We start from the raw sequence: 12031 nt of genomic DNA on the forward strand, positions 1-12031 counted from the left end.
AGACAGGGGGAACGGGGGGAACAGGGGAGAGAGGGGAAGAAGAGGGGGGAAAAGGAGGGAGAGAGGCGAGGGGAGAACGGGGGAGAGAGAGGAGGGCACGGGGGGACAGGGGGAACGGGGGACAGGAGGAGAGAGGGGGAAAGAGGGACAGGGAGGAACGGGGGCCAGGGCGGCCATGGAGCTCCCCCTCACGGAGAGGCGCCGTGCCCGCGCGGACCGGCGGGCAGAGAGCAGAGACAGAGCACCGGAGACACCCACCCACCCACCCCCACACACTCACCCACTCACCCACCCACCCACACATCACCACCACCGCCAGGACCCAATCACCCTGCCCCTGTCCCCGTCCCTCCCTCCTGCCCCGGTCCTCCCTCACTCACCGGGGCCGCAGCGGGAGCAGCGGCGCCGCCGCCGGCCCAGGGACCCGGAGGGTGGGAGGTAGGGGACCGGGCCGGGCCGCGCGAGACCGCGGCCGCCGCGCGCCTCTCGCGAGACGCCGCGCCCCGCCCCGCCGCGGCCGCCGGCCAATCGCAAGTCCTTCCCGTTTCCCGCCTCCCCGCCGCCAGCCAATGGGAACGCGGCGCCCCCGCAGCGCCTCGCCCGCCTCAGGCGGTGGGATGAGGGAGGGGGCGGGTGGTCCCGGTATTCCCGGTGTCCCCTTCCCTCTCCGTGAGGGAATCACAGAATCAGCTAGATCGGAAAAGACCTCTGAGATCATCGAGACCAACCTATGACCCAACACCACCTTGTCACCCAGACCATGGCACTCACTGCCTCATCCAATCTCTTCTTACACACCTCCAGGGACGGTGATTCCACCGCCTCCCTGGGCAGCCCATTCCAATGTCTGATTACTCTCTCTGTAAAGAACTTCTTCCTAATGTCCAACCTAAACCTCCCTTGGCAGAGCTTAAGACTCTGTCCCCTTTTCCTACTGCTGGTTGTCTGGGAGAAGACACCACCTGCACCTGGCTCCCCCCTCCTCTCAGGGAGTTGTGGAGAGTGAGAGGGTCTCCCTTGAGTCTCCTCCTCTCCAGGCTGAGCCCCCCCAGCTCCCTCAGCTGCTCCTCACAGGACTTGTGCTCCAGTCCCTTCCCCAGCCTCGTTGCCTTTCTCTGGACACGCTCCAGCAGCTCAGTGTCCTTCCTGAACTGAGGGGCCCAGAACTGGACACAGCCCTCGAAGTGTGGCCTCACCAGTGCTGAGTACAGGGGCAGAATCCCTTCCCTGGTCCTGCTGCTATGCCATTCCTGATCCAATGTGTCAGCTCCACTTGCCTCCCCACGTGTTCACACAGCCCCTGCTGCTGACATGTCATCCCCGCTGTTGAAGGCGAACATCATTTCCCCATGGAAGTGGTGGCGGTCAGGGCACCCTCCCTGCTGCCCATATTTCTGTGTTAACTGCAGAATGCAGATTCTTACAGAATCCTGCCTGCACCAAAATCCTCCCCGTCACAACCATTTTAGTTGGCCTGTGGAAACATTTTGATTTTAGGTGTTTTCACACACACTAAAATGACCCAACACATAAATCCCATCCTAGGGAAAGGCTTCTGTTGTGACAGTACTCTGGTGACAGCAAATTCCCTCATGCTCTGGATATTTAACATCCCTGGGTATTAAAAAGTTGTTGTTTGCTGAAGATTAGCCCTACAACTGCCTGAAAAAGGAATCCCAGGTACAGAAATCCTCTTTCTGGTTTCCACAGACTAATTAACATACACTTGTCCTAACAAGATTCGTATAACAGGTCTGCAGGGGAACCAAGATGAACACCTTGCAGAAGGCATTTCTTCTATATATTCACTGAACTTTCTCTTTAAATAAAGCAACATGCAAAAAAAGCTTAAGATTTTTTTTCTTGGAGACTCATTTCTCTCTTTTTCAGTTCTAAATAAAGAATAGCGATCCTTAATGGCTCATTTGTCATTTTCCTGCACTTGAAAGGCAATAATTGATTGTGACAAGTATATTTGCTCCATCTTACTTGCCAGTTGCAGTCTTCTTGGAGATGTTTTTTTTCCCAGAAAAATAGATTGGATTTTGCTGAAATAATTTGAGATGAAATCATTTACCCTTCAAAATTCAACGTCCTCCATATTTATCATATCATACTGCACACATTATTTCTTACTGTGGTTGACAGTACTTGTCTGTTTTTCCCAGCTGGATGTTACATGCCAGGAAGTGGCCTGCTTGTATACCACCAGGCTTTTAAAAACAGCAATTACATCACACCTCTTAATGTCACTTTGGTCTCGCGTTATAAATAGCTGAGAAATTAAAAGTTAAGCATATTTCAGACCAAAGTAGAAGCTGAATATGAGCATGGTTAGCAACACATTCCTCGGAGAGGATTCAGTGATGTGTCAAAGCAAATGTACTTCTCCAGGATATTGAATCATTGATCAGGACAGAAACTGTGCTTCTGTCTTCTACTGAAATACTAACAGGAAAGATGAAGCTTTTTTCTTGGGAGACTTGCTCCTAACAGAGCCAGGACACTTAATGTGTTTATTGACACATATGTTATAACGGTTTGGGGTTTTTCAGGTGGAGATTTTTTGAGACAGTAAAAGGTAGGAGATAAGATTACTGCACTCTGGTATTTTTGAGAGCAAACCTTTGTTTGTTCTTTTCTGCTCACACCAACACACATCAAGTCATCTTGTGTCTTTCCCCCTGAAGCAATCACTCAGGATTCTCACTTTATTGTCTTCACACTCATTCATTCTCGGTTTTTCCCCTTGATGATCTCTGAAAAGTGCTGTTCTCTCAGGGCTGAAAGCTGATCCCCAAAGCTCTGATCCTGCCCAGCACAGGTGGACAGTCCTGCCTGTGGAGTCACAAGGCTAAAAATGATGAGCAGAGGGGGGGACATTGGAATCTGAGTGTTTGCCTCACGGTTGCCAAGGCATTCCCATCTAACCAGTCAGACTAGTGGGATCTCTTTGCCAGGTACATTTTACTGTTTCTTTACCCTAATTCAAGTCTTAGTTTTGTGCTTCTGAAAGCAAGGAACAAAGGGGTTGAAATTTCCATCTTGCTCAGAAGGATGACTGATCTTATCTGTGCCCACATATAGAAACTAAAAAAACTTGTTTTGAAATGCCACTTTGAAGAAGTAAATCTATTCGAGTCGTTTGCATTTGTCAGTGACTTCAAGACCCACCATCATCCAGTGGTTTACTGGAACAAATCCAGTAATTGGATCAAATGGGCTCAGCTTCACTGGTGATCCCTTGTTTGTGCCAAAATCACACAAGCCAGATGAATGTAGTGTGAATAAAAAGAGATGATGTGTTATCAGATTTATTACATAAGGCAGCTCTTTGAGACTTAACAACTTTGGGAAGATGCACTTGGAAATACCTTTATGCAAACATTTCCTCTTGTTTTGCCAAGTGAAACGTGAAGAAATTATTGTTATTGATGTTTCTGTGACAGGATTCCTGCTCTCAATGTCACAGATCGAGGAGATCCAAAGTATCTTACTGAGCTTTTGAGTCTGAGTTCTGAACACTCTGAGGTTCAGCCTCCCTCATATATCTGGGTGAGTCTTTTCCACCCAGTGCTGTGGACACCACTTATATTGAATCATGTGCATTAAATTAGACTTTGCAAGTTTAGAATATGATCCAAATATCCAGTGAGCAATTAAAGGTCAGTTTTTAGCAGCAGGAAGCTTTAGTGTGACTGATGCATGACAGGAAAAGAGTGTTTCTCCTTTAAGGTCAAATAATTAGTAAATATTTTTATTCTTTGCTCTTCAGTGTGTTAATTAGCAGCATGAGATGGGCTTTCTTGGGCTTCACTGTATTCTGAGAATCACAGTGAGGCAAAAATGCATCAGTGAACACTAAGCTCATGCAGTTATACCTGGTACAGAGAGGTCCTGTGGGTTGGAGGAACCTTCCAGGCACAAAGACTCACAGATCAATGTGATCAGTGATGAACAGCTGCAGTTTCAGCTTTGTTTAGGTTCTGCAGACAGGTTGTGTATATCAGTGTTAGCACATGACACGCACGAGTGTGTAAAGCAATAGTAACCCAGTGCACTGTCTGCTGCATCTGCCAGTCAATCTCTTTTCCATGCTCAGACAGGAGAAGGATCTGCTTAACACCTACCTGGGATATTTGAAGCTGTCTAGGAAAATGACAGAGCCTTCCTTTTCAGGGCAGGATTCCAGCCTGGGGGCTCAGAGGTTTGTGTTTCTTATTGTCTCCTGCTTATCCCTGGAAAATTATAATTGCCTGGAGTTTTGAAAGCTCTTGTGCAGTTGAATATGCAATGTCATTTTTTTTTGGTCTTACAGACACTTAGAGTGACTTTCTCCCTCATCTATAAGGACTAATGACTTACATTTTTCTTCTAACAAGAGCTGAGGGCTTCGTGTCATCAGCAGAGATTTGGAGAAGCACACAGAGTATTTTCAGTTTGCATTCTTTCTTGGAGAATTTCAAATCTTAATTCTACTTACCCTTGTTTTCACTTTACACTGTCTTACATAAGCTTTTTTCGGTCAATACAGCTTTCACATACATAATGATCAAAGATTCAATTGGTATAAATTTCAAGAATTTTGCATCTGTTCTTTGCACACGAGGGTTTTTTGCATCACAGATACATTCATTGATTTGCCTCTCACACCAGAAAGAAATAAACTCTCTAAAATGTTCAGCCTTTACTCACGGAGAAAGAACCCATTCTCCAGAAAGCCCTGGCTCTTCTTAGGAAGTCTTTCATAACTTCCAGTTAGTAATTTTGGTTTAGTACAAAGACAAAGCTGTCTTATTTGAGTGGAATAAAGTTACAGTGACTCATCACAGCATGATTCCATGAACAATTTACTTTTAATTCTGGCTTCTGCAGCAGTACCAAAAGCTGGCAGGCAGATGGAGCTCCTGCCTGCCAAGTGCCAGCATGCCAGTATTTAACGTTTAGGCATCGTCCACCTTTGGCTTAGGTCTTTTTATTTTCAGTTTATTTGCTATTGTATTTGTTAAACTTGAACCGACTCCCTTTTCAATGGCACAGCAATGCTAATGAAAAAGCTAATTTCAAAGGAAGTTATTTGTACTGCCCGGTATGGTTCAGATCAGCACTGCTCAAAAGAGAAGCTTTTAAAACAGTTTATTGCTAATTTGGGCTGAGCTCATTTTTTTGAGGGAAATTTCCTGGTAATCACATTGATTATGTTGTGTAATAGATCTCCTAGGAAGTAATGGAAAGTACCAGTCATTTGGACGAGCTGCATTTTGAATGGAACAACCCTAACATAGAACAAGCAAGCAGTGGATTTTGTCCCTGATCGTGCAGTTTCTGCTCATTCTAAATTCCCACTGATCTAATTAATCTCAATTGGAAAAAGAACAATGCCTCTCTGACTGCCCCAGAATCCAAATTCCTCTGTTAATGCGTTAAGCAAATATAACAATGGGCAGAATCAACATTTCTGCCTCTGCTCCATTGGAAAATCTCAATATGGGATCATGGCAAAGGTAACAAACAGCCAGCTCTCCATGGTTTTTCAGTTGTTGGTCCTTTAAAGACTGATAAAGGGGCATGTGGCTGATGTGGAGATACTTTGTGTTACCTCTTGTTGACAAGTTAATCAAGGCTTTCAAATTAATTTCCATTAACCAAGTATTATTTTTCAATTTATCAACATTGCTGTATGTCACAAATGCATTCATGAATAAAGTTTTCTTTATTTTTTGGAATTCACGTTATGAAACTCCGTAGACTTGACTGATTTTGTTCAATTAAAGCCACTTAGAATTATCTCCAGTTTTGCTTCACTTCAAACCAATAAAGTAGTAAAACCTAAAATGCAAATTTAGACAGCACAAGGATGCTGATTAACTTCAGGCAGCAAATAGCATGAAATGTTCTTTGGTCTATTTTTATATGACCTCAGTAATATTATTTTTTACTACCACCCTCTGCTGCCACTGAAGCTGTGTGGTGGTTATTTCTCCATCTTTCTGCCTGGCCCAGGATTTGCTTTCTTTTCACCCTCATTTCCCCTCAGTTCAATTGGCAGATTTGCCGAGTTCACAATAATTGTCAAAAGAGTCCTGAGCATTTCTAATGATGCGTTGGATCCAATTACACCAGAAGTTATTATTCATTCAACTGAAATCAGTGGTTTTAACATTAAATATTAATTATTCTGAAGTTGTTCCTACTTCCAGATACCAAATTTACTCCAATTATTTAATCCATATCTGTTGTTGTCTAATGCAATTTTCTTTCTCCTCTCTTAGCCATTTATTTTTCTGAGAGAGAGATCTTATGCTCTTCTGGTGTCAAAAGAAAGTTATATCTTGTAAAGAGACTTCACACCATCAGCAAAGCTCCACTGTTGCCATAAATTTACTTTAAAACTTCGATAAAATATTAAATCCTTGTACTCTCATCTGCAGAGTTTCATAACTTTAGCACACATAAGCTTGAAATGAACGTGTGGTACAGTAGTTTTTTTAGTGCTTGAAATAACATTTTATGTATTTATGAGATGTTTGTGTTTCTAATGGAAAAGCTCCAAGTGAGGTGCCAAATATTCTGGTTGTGTAAGGTGACCGCTTTTGTAATTTTATTCCACCATTCATATCAGAAGGGTGTTAACTCTGTGACCTGTTACATTATGATAGAAATGAGGCAGGTGGTGAGCTATTTTTCTTTCCAAGTGAGTATAAATAGTGAAGGGGGGAAGCGGGGTGTACACACAGCTCTTTGATTTATGCAACCATATTGTGGAACCTGTCGGAGTGAAGTCAGATATAGAAATCTTCTGTTCCTGGCACCAGTGGGAGATTTGCTTTTAGAGAGCCTGCAGGGTTTCTCCTTTTCATGTAAACCATCCATCTGGTCACAGCTGGGATCTGACCTTTCTTTTTATTGAGCACACAAGGAATAGCTCAAGTGCATGGCAGGATGTCCCACGTGCTGGGGAGACACTCAATAAACTGCTTCCAATCAAACCAGGAAAGTCAAAGATCTTTCTTTTCTTATTGTGCTCTCCATATCCTCTCAGAAATTCTTCCTGTGCATTCTCGAGCACTTTGTTACTGTCTAATAATTCAGTCAAAATTTGAGCTGAAACAGGTAAAAAAGTCAAGATACTTGGGCTGGGGAGGCTCTGAGGTGGTGGTCAGTCTTGCAGCAGTGCCTGCTTAGTGTAGGTACTTTTTTCCAAGTCCTTCCCTCCTTCCCGGTTTTGTCACGTTTCCAACACAACACTGACAAAGACTTTTCTGGATTATAAAGCCATGGCACAGTATTAGTTCCCAGCTCCCATTTTCCTTGATGTAAGGAGTGTTTCTGACAATAGAGAGTCGTGTCTGGCACCAACCCTGCCCCTAAGGAACTATTCCAGACCAGGTGCCTGTAGTGGGATAACATGTTCTATCTGACAAAAGGAGCTCATTCAGCCTTCATTCAAAATCAGACAGGGAGACTCAGAGTGACTTCTACAGATATAACCAGACCCTCACACTGAAACTATTTTTCCTTTTTTACCAAAGGCACAGAAAAAAGAATCACGTGCCTTGAACCCTCTTCCAGAGATTAATTCCCCATAATTCTGGGACAGTGAAGTAATTAGGTCTGTTAAGCCCTTTTAGTGACCTAGTGAAGACACACTCAATGAGTTCAAGCTTCTTAAACACAAATTATATACTTAGAAGAGCTCTCCTCTAGTGAGTGATGGCACCTTTACAGTGGTAATCCAGAGACACACAAATTAGAGACAGTCCTACCAATACAGCTCCAACTTCATTATAATCCTTAAATTAATATGTGTTTCTTTCATAAAGTAGAACCCAACCAGACAAACACATCCAAACCACAAAATCTGTGTGTTGGAGAACACATCCCTGCCACTGCTCAGTGCTGCATGACTGGGTGGGTCTGCGGGGAGACATCCTTGGCATGCTGCTATCAGGGGAAAAAACACTAATATTTTACATTAATTTTATTTAGGTGTTTGAAAACCATCTAAAACCAAAGGAGAAATTTATACCAGATCTGTTTCGTGTGGTTTATATTTTTGAAAAACGGGCATTCTCTGTGTATATCCTGTCCTTAGAGGTGACTAATCTGTAAAGTCACTCCTGACCTTCACAGATTTTACTCTGGAATAAAACATGACAGGTGTTTTAACATGTACATCTTCAATGATGTACAGGAAAATGCAGGGAAGGATGGAAGAGCTAGGAAATAAAGAACATGGCTTAGATGAATCCTGCTTTCATTTGGATTTTGTTGCTGGTTTATCCTATACTTGTTAAATCTGTACAGCTATGATTTTTACTTTTTTTTTTTAATTTTGAAATATTTTCTTTATTCTAGCTTAAGACAGTGAGTTTAGAAATGGATCAGTCTGGATTTGGAAAAACAGGTGGATAAATACACCATGGCTTGGCCTCTACTTTAGGTTTTAAAAAAATCGGTCTAAATAGCCTTAATATACCCTTCAATAAGTGGAGAAAGAGGAAACCAATATTGTGAAATGGAGAAGCTCACTTCCCTGGAAGATTGATGTGCTCCCTTATGCCAGCCTTTAACACCTATGCCAAGTTTGTACAGGTTGATGACAGGATATGCTGTACTTCCCTGGTGACAGGGCTCAGCTCTCAGTGACTTTGGCCATCCCTGGTGCAGAGAAAAAACAGGGCAGAGAAGCAAAGAAATTTTTCCTACTTCCCTTTGCAGGTGTTTCCTCCCTGAGCCCTTCTCCACACATGCAACTCAGGGGGAATGGCAAATCCTTCTGGTTTGAAAAACTGTCCCTTTCCTTCAGTTCCTCGGGGAAGGACTGCACTGAAACAACATGAAACGACTGCTAAAGAGACTTTTCCTTGCTGAAGGACAAAGTCAGGCATCAGTGCACAACAGCAGCATGGAAAGGTAAACAGCAAAGAGGGAAAGGAGCAAAGCAGATAAAAGCATCACAACCTAAGTGCTTAGAAGACCCCCAGGTTCAACCTCTGCTGCTGTCATAAAGTGTCTGAGTTTGTTCAACACCCGATAGGAAAAGTGTCCAAACCCCACAGAAGGTGAACCACACAAAGGGGACTTTCCTTGCTCAGTAGGGACAGAAGTCATGCCCTGATATTCAGATAGAAGCACCACCTTTCAGAGAGCTGGCAGTGAGCATTTGTTCTAAGGCACTCTGTTAACTTATTGACAGCATGTTGTCCTATTTGATATATTTTATTTTATTTGGATTTTTCAGTTTTATCTTTCCTCCTTGAATTCTGTCTGTGGCACAGAACTCAGTGCTATGCAAATACTGCAAGGAGAACATTGCAACACACCTCAAAAGTGAGCAGTATTTCTCTGTGGTGTTATTTATACAAAGCTAGAGCAAAGATCTTTTGGGGGGGGAAAAACCCCATGAATCGGTAAAACTGAAATTCAGCTCAATGCAGAAAACTCTGCAATTTGCTTCGTAATTTGCATTCCATGTTATAGCTCCAAGTGCAATAATATGGAATGTCCAAGGGGTTGTACAGACTCATCTGTTCAATGAGAGCAAACTCCAGTGAATGTTGGAGCAAGGAAGAAAATCTGCTTATTTCTGCGAATTGGTGTCAAGGAAGAATCAAGGTAGAAGAGAGATTTTGCAGAACTGAGGAAATTCTGTTAAAATATTTTAATACATTTGCTGCAGACAACAAATGTTGTCACTCAAAGATGATGACAGGCTCATATCCTTTAACCTCCCTCCCTGCACCAGCACCCAGGTCAAGCAGGTCAGTTAAACACAATATGTGGGAAGAGGATAAAACTTCCACACAATGATTTCTGCTCAGTATTTCTTTGGTTTATAAAAGTGCTGCTGCCAAAGTAATTTAATGAATGTTTCTGCTTCAAGTGACCAGAGACAGGAAGGCCATGAAATATTTGTGGATGGCAAGTTTACAGAAGGAAAATAAATAGAAGGGAAATAAAAGCCCTTTCCAGCAGTATTTGACTTTCCCAACCCACATGACAGACATAAGCAAACTTCTTATTTTGTTCATGACAGTTGAATGTGGTCCCCAGTGTTTTCAGGTCCCTTGGACTTTTCTTCTTTCCCATCACTCAATCAAGAGATAAGTTATCTTCAAGAGGCTTAGATATAAAGTCCAGTGAAATTACAGAAATAGAAATATGTACTAATCAGAAAAGCAAACTTACTCTCATATCTGAGTTTACATGAATCCTATCAGTATTTTAGCCACTAAACCATTTGATTTCCCTTGTGTTTCTCTGTATTTGCCTCCTTATTTTGACTTAGCAGTTACATTAATAGCTTTGCTTTCTTGCTCCAAGAAATTCAGAAGAAACACAGCAACAACTCCAAAGCAAAAAATTCTCAATTTTTGCTGAGCAGTGCAGCAGTGAAAAGAGCTTTGATTATGAACAACAATAGCTTTGTCCTCTTTTTTCATACCTAATCTTCCATTGCAGACTAGAGCCTTCCTGCAAGGTATTTTTTTGTAATTGTGGCTGTCCCTTCATTAGGTAGCACTATAATCCTTCAACTTCTGTTCCCTTCCAGCACGTTTGCAGCTCTGGATTCAAACTGAATCACTGCTGGGTCTGTACAGCTGCACTGAATCTCCAGTGGGCTGACAGTCATAAACACTGAAAAACAATTTGGCAAACAATCCAAGCCCAAATTCACAGTGCAGCTGATAAGGTTGGCAATAGCTGATGACTGCAATACCATACAAATTCCAGCTCCAGATTACTGGTCATGTCTTTTCCCAGAAAACTCCAACAGTATATGTAAATTGTCCACTTAAAAATCTTAAGTGCTTTAACTTTCTGGAGCTATTTACAAGTCTTGGAGACCACAGGGAGGACTTCCTTAAAAGGGTAAGAAAAGCCACTTCTCTTCTTGCAGCCAGAAAAGTTCTTACAATCAGATCATCCTCCTGTTGTTAGGCTGATTGGAGGAAGAGGATGAAAACATAAGAGTGTTTTGGACTGTGGTTCCCAGAGGTGAGAACTTTCTGCAAACACTTCCATCATCAATTCCAGAAGACAGTCAGTTGTAGATGACATCAAAGGAATGTCCTGACTTTCATGCTGTTGCTGATGAGAGGGGATCACACAGGTAAACCAGCTCTCAAAACATCAAGGGCTTCAGAAACTGTAATTGAGTTGCTCTGAAAGCAGATTGATAGAGCACATCGGGGTACAACATGTGGGCAACCTCACCCATCCTAAATTTCAGGTCATTTCAAAAGAAGGGCATAAATGTCCATTCTGAGGTCACTTACCAATTCTTGTGTTATCACTATGACTAATGTTTATTAGACTTCCTAATACTCCAGAGACACACAGACCACAATCATCTTCCCAAAGCCTTTAGAATACAAGGACACTTTCTCCCTTATTGGAATATAAGTTCCAAGTTTTCCAGACTGTATTGGGTAACTGCTCATAGTGGTTTAGATGACTGCAGAAACAGCTGCATGAGACAAATGTTGGTGTATTTTATTCATTTCAACACTTCTGGATGCACAATCAGTTTGGAGAGGGGAAGTCCATGGATTAGAGTCTTGCAGTTGTTTCCTACTATGCTGGGGGGCAAAATGATGATGACCTGAGGCAGAGTGGCCTTACCAGGGTGGCCAGAGTCAGCTGGTGTCAGACTGCTATAATAACACTTCTCCCCAGCACTGAAAAGCATTCAAGACATTTCCCTCTTGTTTATAGCTCTTCCCATAAATGATATTAGTCTGAAGTAGCTTGTGAGGCAAAGAGCACTTCAGTGTAAACCTTCAAAGGGTGATACCAGAACAGAGCTGCACACAGGCAGCCTTGTTAGGAATTGTTTCCCTCTTTGCTTCCCAATGCTTGAGCCACTTCCAGACTGTGTTCTTTAAAGAGCATTTGAACACAGAGCGTGCACAACACAGCAGGCACCAGGCAGGGAGACAGTTCTGTAACTCTGCTGTTCTTGCCCAGGGTGCTGATGCCCCAGTTCAGTACAAGGCTAATTGTGCTGAATGTCCATAGCAGATCT

General features: G+C 42.8%; 1 protein-coding gene across 4 annotated transcripts in view; it reads right to left on the bottom strand.

Moving 5' to 3' along the window:
- The window catches only part of LRRC28 (leucine rich repeat containing 28), a 51097-nt gene extending 50593 nt beyond the window's left edge, over nt 1-504 (bottom strand). For 2 of the 4 annotated variants that reach the window (XM_032699977.1, XM_032699975.1), the window contains exon 1: nt 381-446. The gene's annotated coding sequence lies outside the window, so the exon portion shown is untranslated. Of the gene's footprint in view, nt 1-380 lie in introns of all 4 variants that reach the window. The other 2 variants (XM_032699976.1, XM_032699978.1) reach the window with 2 other exon arrangements.
- Nucleotides 505-12031: the final 11527 nt, after the last annotated feature.

The sequence above is a fragment of the Chiroxiphia lanceolata genome, chromosome 12 (genome assembly GCF_009829145.1).
Source record: "Chiroxiphia lanceolata isolate bChiLan1 chromosome 12, bChiLan1.pri, whole genome shotgun sequence".
Classification (NCBI taxonomy): domain Eukaryota; kingdom Metazoa; phylum Chordata; class Aves; order Passeriformes; family Pipridae; genus Chiroxiphia; species Chiroxiphia lanceolata.